The sequence below is a fragment of the Idiotropiscis lumnitzeri genome, chromosome 7 (genome assembly GCF_059441095.1).
Source record: "Idiotropiscis lumnitzeri isolate Australia: NSW breed Sydney's pygmy pipehorse chromosome 7, RoL_Ilum_1.0, whole genome shotgun sequence".
Taxonomy (NCBI): Eukaryota; Metazoa; Chordata; class Actinopteri; order Syngnathiformes; family Syngnathidae; genus Idiotropiscis; species Idiotropiscis lumnitzeri.
Window position 1 is genome coordinate 2460777 of NC_142397.1, and position 9256 is coordinate 2470032.

The window sequence follows — 9256 nt, forward strand, 5'->3', positions numbered from 1 at the left end:
GGCAGAATATTACCGTATATTAAGACTTCTACGCAGCAACGCGAAGACTTAAATTATTTGAATATTACAAGCCTGTGAACATCCTCACTCGTTCAGGTCATTTCATTCTCAGAGCATTGAATTGATTCGGGTGTTCTTTGAAGACTTCGCAACAAGCTGCATTTGGGGAAAAAAAAATATTAGCTGAATGCTAACAAACGACTATTGGCATCGGCCATTTTTAACTTCCAAGGCCGATAAATTAAAAGCTGGTTTATTTTGGCACGCTGCAGTCGACTTCCCTCTCGCTCTGCTGTGCTGGTGGCCCTGCCTGCAGAAGCAGATTGGCCCGCCCACAGCAACATCTGATTGGTTCCAGGCAGTAAGCTGCCTGTTTGCTTTTTCACCTCGCCTCACACGCACCACGGGAAAGGTCCCCCGAGCAGAGGAAGGAATGGCAACAGACTTTGCCCAAATTTGAACAAATGTCGATTCACAACTGATAGAAAACTATTTGAAATACAACACTAGGATATAATATAACATCAATGTTAAGAATATGATCATAATTTCTTGATTTTGTTAGGCCAGCAGGGAAGGCCTTGACCGAATTTCTATTCACCGCATCCCGCGCAACACCGGAAACGGTGCCATTAGCGACGTTTTAACGTTCCGGGTGCTTGCTCTGGGAAGCTTCCGCTTGCCCTATAAAAATTCTTTAAAGGACATATTTTATTTGCCATCATGACCTTTATTATCGCTCTCACACAAACATATTATGGCGCTGGCCGAACAAAGTCTTGCGAGCCCCGTAAAACGGGTCTCGTCAATACAAATGTAAAACTAATGCCCGGTTTGGACTCGGTCAGCGGAAGGTCATTTGGCAGAAAGCGCGTGGTGCAAAAAAAGGTACGTGCTTCTGAAGATGTCTTTGGCGGGGTTTCCGAGGTGCGGAAATAAATCTGCGGCAGACTAATGGCCTTCTTCCCCGCTCTGGAAGGGAAATCCGGGCCGGGTTCTACCGCGTAATGGGACAAGCCCAGTTTTTTTTTTTTTTTGCGGCATTTTTTTAATGCCGTCGCTTTGCAGGCGACACTCGGCCCGCTCGTTCTATTCGAGGCACAACGCCGCAATTATTTTGGTTTGGGGTTTATTGCTTCGTAAATTCAGTTCAGGGTCAGCGGCGTAAACGAGCGCTGACAAGTGGTTTATGAATCTGCGCGAGACCTTTTGCTGTTTGGATTTGCACCGCTGCGATAATGAAGGGATGCTGAATCAACTCAGCGTTGGCCCATTTTGCTTATGTAATCAATGTTGAAAGAAAAAAAAAAAGAAAAATTCAGCGCGCTTGAATGGCTGATAATTGCTTTTTGATTATTAATTGGTATTAGAGGCAGAGCCCTTTTGATGGAATCCTCAAATTGGATTTCGGCGCTGGGATTTCAACGGCTTTATTTATCATTTCGCATTTCTGCGCGGCCTCGTCGGGATAATTCCCAGGCGTCATTAAGAAATATGCTTTTTATTAATTTTATGTGGATTGTTTCCATTTACACGACGGGTCGGGGGGGGGCATTTAACACCCACTGAAAAGTACTCCCTGAAATTTACACAAAGCCCCATCAAATCCTTGATCGAGCAGCAGTGCCGCCGTTTTTTTGTTTTTTTTTCCCTTCCCGGTGTCACATCTTGTTAAGCTTCATCCATATTTGGGCATCTAATCAAGCCAACCTCCTAATTAAACAATGCGTTATTAGGAGCCACTTTAATTACGCCAACAACGTACAGTAACTTTGTTTTAATTAAAAACACACTTTCACACCCCCGATGGGATTTGGCCCCGCCAAACGTGTGCAAAAGCAATTCCAGCCCGCTTATTATAAATTCACCGTCGCTGATTTGGGGGAGGTTTCACGGTGACCTTGGAAACATGTGAAGGACGGTGTGCAAATTATGCGTCTTATGGCTATTGCTTCTTTCCCATTTTTTTCCGCAAGACGCCCCCCCCCATTAAAAAAAAAAAAAAAAACGTGCCCCCAAGAAATGTCCGTGTTTTATAAAGTGCGCTGAGGGTGTGACGTCCTTTTCGCCAAGAAAGCCTGAGAAGATTAAGACGTAATGAGGTTCCGGCACATTACATACACCTCTCTGTGTCATTAGGTCCCGTCAAGCACAGAAACACTCATTTCGCTAATACGAACAAACCATTCTTCATTGACGAGGGAGGCGCGACGCAGCCGACTGCGCGCTGAGGAGAGCGGCCGGGGCCTCCTAGGTGGCGCCGTTGCGACGCTGTCGGCATGTTGAGGTTTTCCATTGATCGTGGAAATGTCCTCTTAAAAATCACGCCGATGTCTGTCAGTACAGCGTCATGCTTGGTTTGCTCTTTTATGAATGGCCGCCACATTTATACAGAATTCGTCCTTTCTCAGGGTCTTTTTAGATGGCTCATTATGGTCTTTAGGAAAGTGTTACCCTCCCGGTGGTGGGCGGTCAAGGCCTTCAAGGCCTTCTCTGCTGGTCTAACATAATCAAGAAAAAAAAAATGATCATATTCTTCACATTGATGTCATATGATATCCTCGTGATGAATTTTTAGGTGAGAGTTTTTATCCAATCAGAATTCAGCTAGCTCGTGTTGCCGGGCAGATTTCATAATAGCAGTAGCACGCACTTTTCGTCCGAGGCCTTCAGATACACTCGTGCGGGCGACTGTTTTGTGTCTCAATCGGCTTTCAGATTTGATTGAGAGTTGCGATAGCCAATCAGATCACGAGTTGGTTACCGTGAGCCTTCTCGCTGGCCTTCCAAACGCGTCTTGTGATTGGATACTCACTCATGAGGGGGCGGCGCTATGCGGAATCAACACACCCGAAAGTCGTAACTGGCGACCGTACGAACATCTAAAATATATTCTTGCTTTTTTAAACCACAATGGCCGAAGGAGGGAAAAGTGTGGATTTAATTGCAGATACGCTCGCGAGGCCATTTTCAAGTCAGACTTTTCAAGAGAAGCGAGGTCGTCCAACACTCACTGAGTAGTGTGTAAGTGTCTTATTTCTCCCGCCGTGTTGTCATTCAAGTAGGACTTCACACGGCCCGCCACTGTACCCTCCCGTGGTGACATCCCAAAATAGCCCAAACCCCGCCCCCTTTGCACGGAGTTGTACGGTCATTTTTCAATGATCAATGAAGTATGAGTGATCATTTTTACCTCGACAATCTTATTTCGCACCCAGTTTTTACATCTGTGCGGGGATCGTGGCTTCATTATGCGACATTTTGGCAAGTATTTAAAAAGGGCTAATCCATGAACGATTAGAACATAAAGAACTTTCCTCGCCACTAATTTCGCAGATCAGAGGGAAGTTGATTGTACCTTGCACTTTTTGGTAGAATAAATAATTGGAAACCGCCTCATCGCAGATTGCAGATAACACTTTGCATTAAAGGGACACTTCAGCTGGATATTTGCTTTTTTCTACGTTTAATGTCGACATTTTCCGGGGGCTGGTTTCAATATTCACTGATTACTTCGAAACAAAGAGATAAAATAAAATAATTTTCCAACATAAATTGTTGTTGTTGAAAAGTGAAAAACAATTGGCGGATTAAAGGAACACCATCAACTGAGAGCCGTGCAAATTGATCTGAAATGGGTTTGGAGGCTTCACAGGTCAACACGTGATGTCCTTTGGTGGGCGTCGGTTTGCATTGTTGCGCTGGGAATGAGAATAGAAGGCACTTGAGCAGCCTTTTCATTTATTTATTTATTTTTTTATTGAGGTGAGCAGCCTCCGCGTGGCAGGTGGCACCGGCCCACGGCACTGGCACAGGACCGTCTGGCAGGCCCGTAGCTGCCCCGATTCAACAGTGTGATGTTTTAATGAGTCCGCATCGCTATTGTGCCGAGAACGCTTTGGCAGCGGGGGAAAAAAAAAAAGATGGGCAACAAGTATTTGCATGATAATGGCTCGTGACAGAAAATATACGAGAAGAAGCATTGATAAATCATTGTTATTCATCCGGCGTGACGTGACTACACGGCAGGTTCAAGAGCACACCTTTCATACATACATGTGGCTTCTCGTATTGCCAGAAAAAGAAAAGGAAGCTTGTGCAGGGAATGTCTGTGTAATGCAAAAAATAAAATAAAATAAAATATTTAAATATTTTAAATATTTATTTGAAATATTTTAATAGAGACGTCATTAATTACATAGTGACAAAGACAAGGTCTCATATTTCTCTGGGTCGCTAACAACATGTGTGCTTACATTATGCGCAAAAAAACACACTACAAATTGCCATCCAATGAGAGAGGCCATCATAACCTTAATAGCCCGTTCCTGAAGCACCATTAAAAACGCATCACGGAAATGAAAGTGCCAGCCAGCGGAACCTCATTCCCGCACATCTCGCACAGTTTGTGTTGTCGCCATCGTGTGCAGCTGGCCACATCTGCTTTTGTCCCACCTTTGCCTGCTACTTCAGGAATACACATAAAAAAAAAAAATGAGTGTGGTCAATTTAACTTCAAAACATTAAAGGGACAGTGTGTAGAATTTAGTGCAAACTTGTAGTCAACTAATAGAATGCAACAATCTAAGTTTAGAGCGTGCGCATTTTGAAACAAATGTTTGCTTGGGCGGTTGTCTCCTTCGAGTCTCTGTTGCAGAAAGTTGGGTTTGTTTTGCTTCGAGCTGCTAGCGCAATTTTGATACAATCACTCAATTGTGGCCATAAACCTAACTCACACAAAAAACAATTTATCACACAAGAGCCTACGAGCTGTTTTAGCCCTCTCCCAGTTGAAGTTTACAATCAAATTAAAGCTAAAGCTGGGAAAAATACATGTTGTGGATGTCAAACAACCACATTTAGATTGCTAGCTTAATGCTAATGCTAACATACAATGGGAAACGCCTACATAACCCTTTAAAAAAATAATTATTTCCATCCAAATAGTTGTAGCAATACATTTACACATCCAATGTAACAGCGCAGTCATACGTTCTTTATCTCCTGCAAGGAGCTGAGAGGAGCTGGGTCATCTGTACTGTGCAAATGTCTTTCTGTCTTCTACCACCAGGTGGCAGTACAATGGCCATTCACATTAAAAAAAAAAAAAATTGGGGGGGGGACTATTTTCATAAATGATCTATGTTGTTCATAAAATGCTCCTTTTTAACAGCGGAGCCATTTTTGTCAGCACATGAAATTAATAGGACAGGCGGTACTTTGAATGATTGCTAGTTTTCCCGCATTGATAACAAACGAGAAATCTGGCACTAAATCACTGGACTATAAATCTGATGCGCTTCGTTTATAGCCTTTGTGATTTATTGTGTGAACAACATATGTGGAACTTTCTGTTAAGTGCACAGCATGTGAAACCATATAAAGCACATGTGGGAGGGTGTCATAAAAATACGAGAACACTCATAGACGTCGGGCTGGATGGAGTTGGTGTGGAAACGACACCCTCCCCCGTGGAAGTGGAGAGCAGCTCACTTGGACACTAGTGGGGCTAAGTACTTGTGTGCGTGTGCGAGTGTGGGCGAACTAATTATCTTTCTGTGAAGTCGCCACTAAAAAGGTCTTTGGTATCAATGTGTGCCGCCAGGCTTCCAGCATCACTGTGAGAGTTTCTCCGTGTAACTATCCAATTCATTTGCAATTCCATGAGCTACAGAAACCCTGTAAGGAAAAAAATGATTTTAATTAATGACAAACAAGAAGAATAATAATGTGGATCAACAGAAAAAAAACTGGAGTAATCACGTTTGAAATCAACAAAATAAGTCGAACGTCGCGCACAGTTTTTTTTGGGGGGGGGGGGTGTTAATAAAATGCTACAACAATTAACGTCAATGTATTTTTATGTAGTTTAATCAAGACAAAGGGTAACACGGGTAAAATATGGTCGCCGTGGTAATTCACGCAAGAGAACATATAAAGTGGAGCAACACAGAAACTGCGGGAATTTTTGTCGATCTAATTAATGGACGCCGAGACATATTTTTATGTGACTTGTATTAGCAACGTCCTCCTGATATGTGCCAGCAATATGTAGTCCCCAGAACGCGAAACCACTCAGCGCATATTGAGCAGCGCTGGCTTCGGGCATGTTTTATTTATTTATTTATTTATTTACTTACTTATTTAAACTCATTTTGCTCGCTTGTGGCTTTAATATTTGCGTCAAGCGACCGACACAATTCGCATCTTGATTTGCGTGAAGAGTCAGTCATAGCCGGATGTCATGGAGAGGATCCGGTAACTTTTCAAAATAAAATATTTTTCAGCCTCGAGTAATAAACAGGAAGTGTTGTACGTTTTTTATTTTTCATTGATGCGCCCTTGTCCAAAGTGGTCCGTGGCCTTGTGTTCAAATATGTTACTTAAAGGGTTATTACTAAAGACTAAGATATGTGGTTCTTATAATTACACAGTATGTAATTCTATGTGTATATTTAGTTTTACTGTAAACCTAAACTAAAAGTGGCAATAAACACATTTTTTAATTTAATTTATTTTTTTTTTTACACAATATTTGCTAATTCTGACACTGCCACCCAATGCAGCTCGCATCACAAGGTTGCACTTGCAAATCAAAACAAGGGATCACAGAATACCAGCCCATAGCACAGAATAATATGAATTTTTTTTTATATCAAAATAATGATGAATGATTTCCCATTGATTCATTGAGTAGGTTTGTACCACAAAACGTGTCACATGTTCTTGGGAAGTACATCCAAGTCAGCTTGCATATATATTACAAACCTGCCGCCATTCTAGCTCATTTCATGATAAGACAGAGGAAGGTTTTGTCACGCTGCCCAATCCAGTTTTTGATTCCCGTGATAAAAGAAACGTCCTCCACCTCAAAGGCACCTCGTTGCTCTAATACGTCCGTTTTGGCCGATCGCATGCTCGCCGGGGCCCGGCTTTATTCTGGGTGCTTGTTGTTGTTGTTGTATTTTTTTATTTATTTTTTCCTTGTGGAGCCTCGTCGCCGCGAGGCACACGCCGGCCCCGCCGACTTGTCTGAGAGCGGCGATTGTCATGTCAAAAGTGACAAGGTGCTGATTTGCCCGCCTGGCACTGAGCGATTGGACATCCTGTTGACAAATGGGCAGCGGAACAAAACTGGCAGGATGCTGGCGGAGACAAAATTCCTTCAAGGCCCGACTGTTTGCCGCTCTGTTATCACAGCCGCTTGAAATTCCGGAATTGACTGATAAAAGAATCTTTTCATTCACAGTTGTAGAGTAGAGCCGCCATATTCATTCCGCCGCGTATGCGGCACGAACACCGCAGGGCTTCGGTTTTGCTTATCTGCAGCAGTCACAAGATAAAACAAAGACTTAAAGAAGACATATTGTCCTTTTTTTTTTTTTTCTTTTTAAACATCAGTCCACGTTCTGCCATGAATAGCTAAAATGTGTAATTGTTTGTAATTGCGCATGGATGCCACAAGATGGCGGTAGAGCACATTTTTGCCTCACTGACGCATTACGATAGGCCTCTTCGGAATGTCATTTTTGCTTTGGAACTTTCCTTTCCGAACCGAGGATTGGTCGTTGGAATTTTAAAAATGCTAAGAAAAGCTTCCTCAATGCAACCTTTCAGCCAACTTTAGAAAAGGTTGCTCCTGACCAACCGTTATGAAAGCAAAGGAGATGTATTGCCCACTTTCCACTGGCAAAGTTCTCAGTCTACGCAGTGTTTCATATTAAAAAAAAAACCCAACATATTCTGTGTTTGGGTGGTTCTCAGGAAACACAGTCCAGGAGTGTGAGACAAGTGCCCAAAAATGAACTTGTTTTAATCCGGACTATGTAATATATTTTAATTATCTTTACCCTTGAACAGCTTCACTTGCGTCAAACAAAGATAATTCGTTAGAATAAAAATGACCAATTTACATCGAAAGCTAACTCTGAATGGTGAACAATAACAGTTGTTACGTTCGAGTCTCACGTAGAGGCCACAACTGATGAGCTGTTCGCTTTGCAAATCCTGCTGAGTCATGTGCAAGAATACAAAAAATATAAAAAGACAAACTCGTGTCAAGAAATTCATCCATCAATTTTTATTGTGCGATTATTACCAATTCAATTGGAAGACCGCGTTGGCCGCGCACGTTACTCGGTCGTCGCTGTAATAAACACGTGTGTTTGTTCAAAACGTGTCATATTTAAAGTGAGTTTTCATTTTTACTTTTAAAAGTAGTTCCGCAAAATCACATCAACCGAAGTGTCGTGACGAAACTTACGCACTCCATTCCGAGCTGTAACATCGCACGGACCCATTCGTCTCCTCCGTGACCGATAATCACACGAGAACGCGAACAAGGTGAAAGGCCAAAATGTTGCGCCGATGCCCAACGTGCGCGGCTGCAGCGCGGCGGGTATGGAGGCTGCGTAAATGTCAGACGGTGTGAGGGAGGGAGAGTGGAACGAAGTGGGTCAGCGGCTCTCATGACAAGGCTCTGCATGCAAACGGATTCGAGGCAGGAGATGGAGATTGCGCTTGTCTGACACACGAGCGCGGGTGCGACTCGTCCATCCATCCGTGTTGAACTCGACTCTCAAAATATCAGCGCAATATAAAAAAAAATCATCTTTGGGAATTTTTACTGTCATCAGTCAAAGTTGACTTGCCTCAGTGAACGTTTTTTTTTTATTTAATTGAGCGCATTACCACAAATAAGCCGAACCTCATTCCGCTTCCGTTCGACATTGTGGATTTTAATGCTAATCAAAGGATTTTTAGTGCATCTTATAGCCCGAAAAAATACGGCATTGTCATTATGATAGACATGTCCACTCGTTTTTGGGTTCGCTGGTCGTTTCTTTTATTTAATTTTCCAGGAAGATTTACCAAGTCCGTTTTGCGTGGGTTGTATTCAAAACCACAAAATGATTATTTTTTTCCCTTCAAGCAAAAAAAAAAACGAGATTTGAGGGAGTGTTTTGTTCAGGTGAACCCTCAAATAGAAATAATTGCATTCCTCCGTGCCTGCACTCAAACACCTCCTCCATTCCTGGAGCATATCCTCCTTGGCCCCCCAAAAAACAAAAAAAACAAACGACAGAACGAAACGCCACTGGGTCTTTTTTTTTTTTTTAAATATATATAAGTGAGGAGGTTGTGCTGCATCTCCCCTGTGTCATCGCCTGTCTCTGTGTTTGTTCTCAAAAAGCCTTTTAAAAATAAGTCTCAAAGTTTTATATGGAGGCTTCCGTTGCCTCTGAGTCAAAATCAA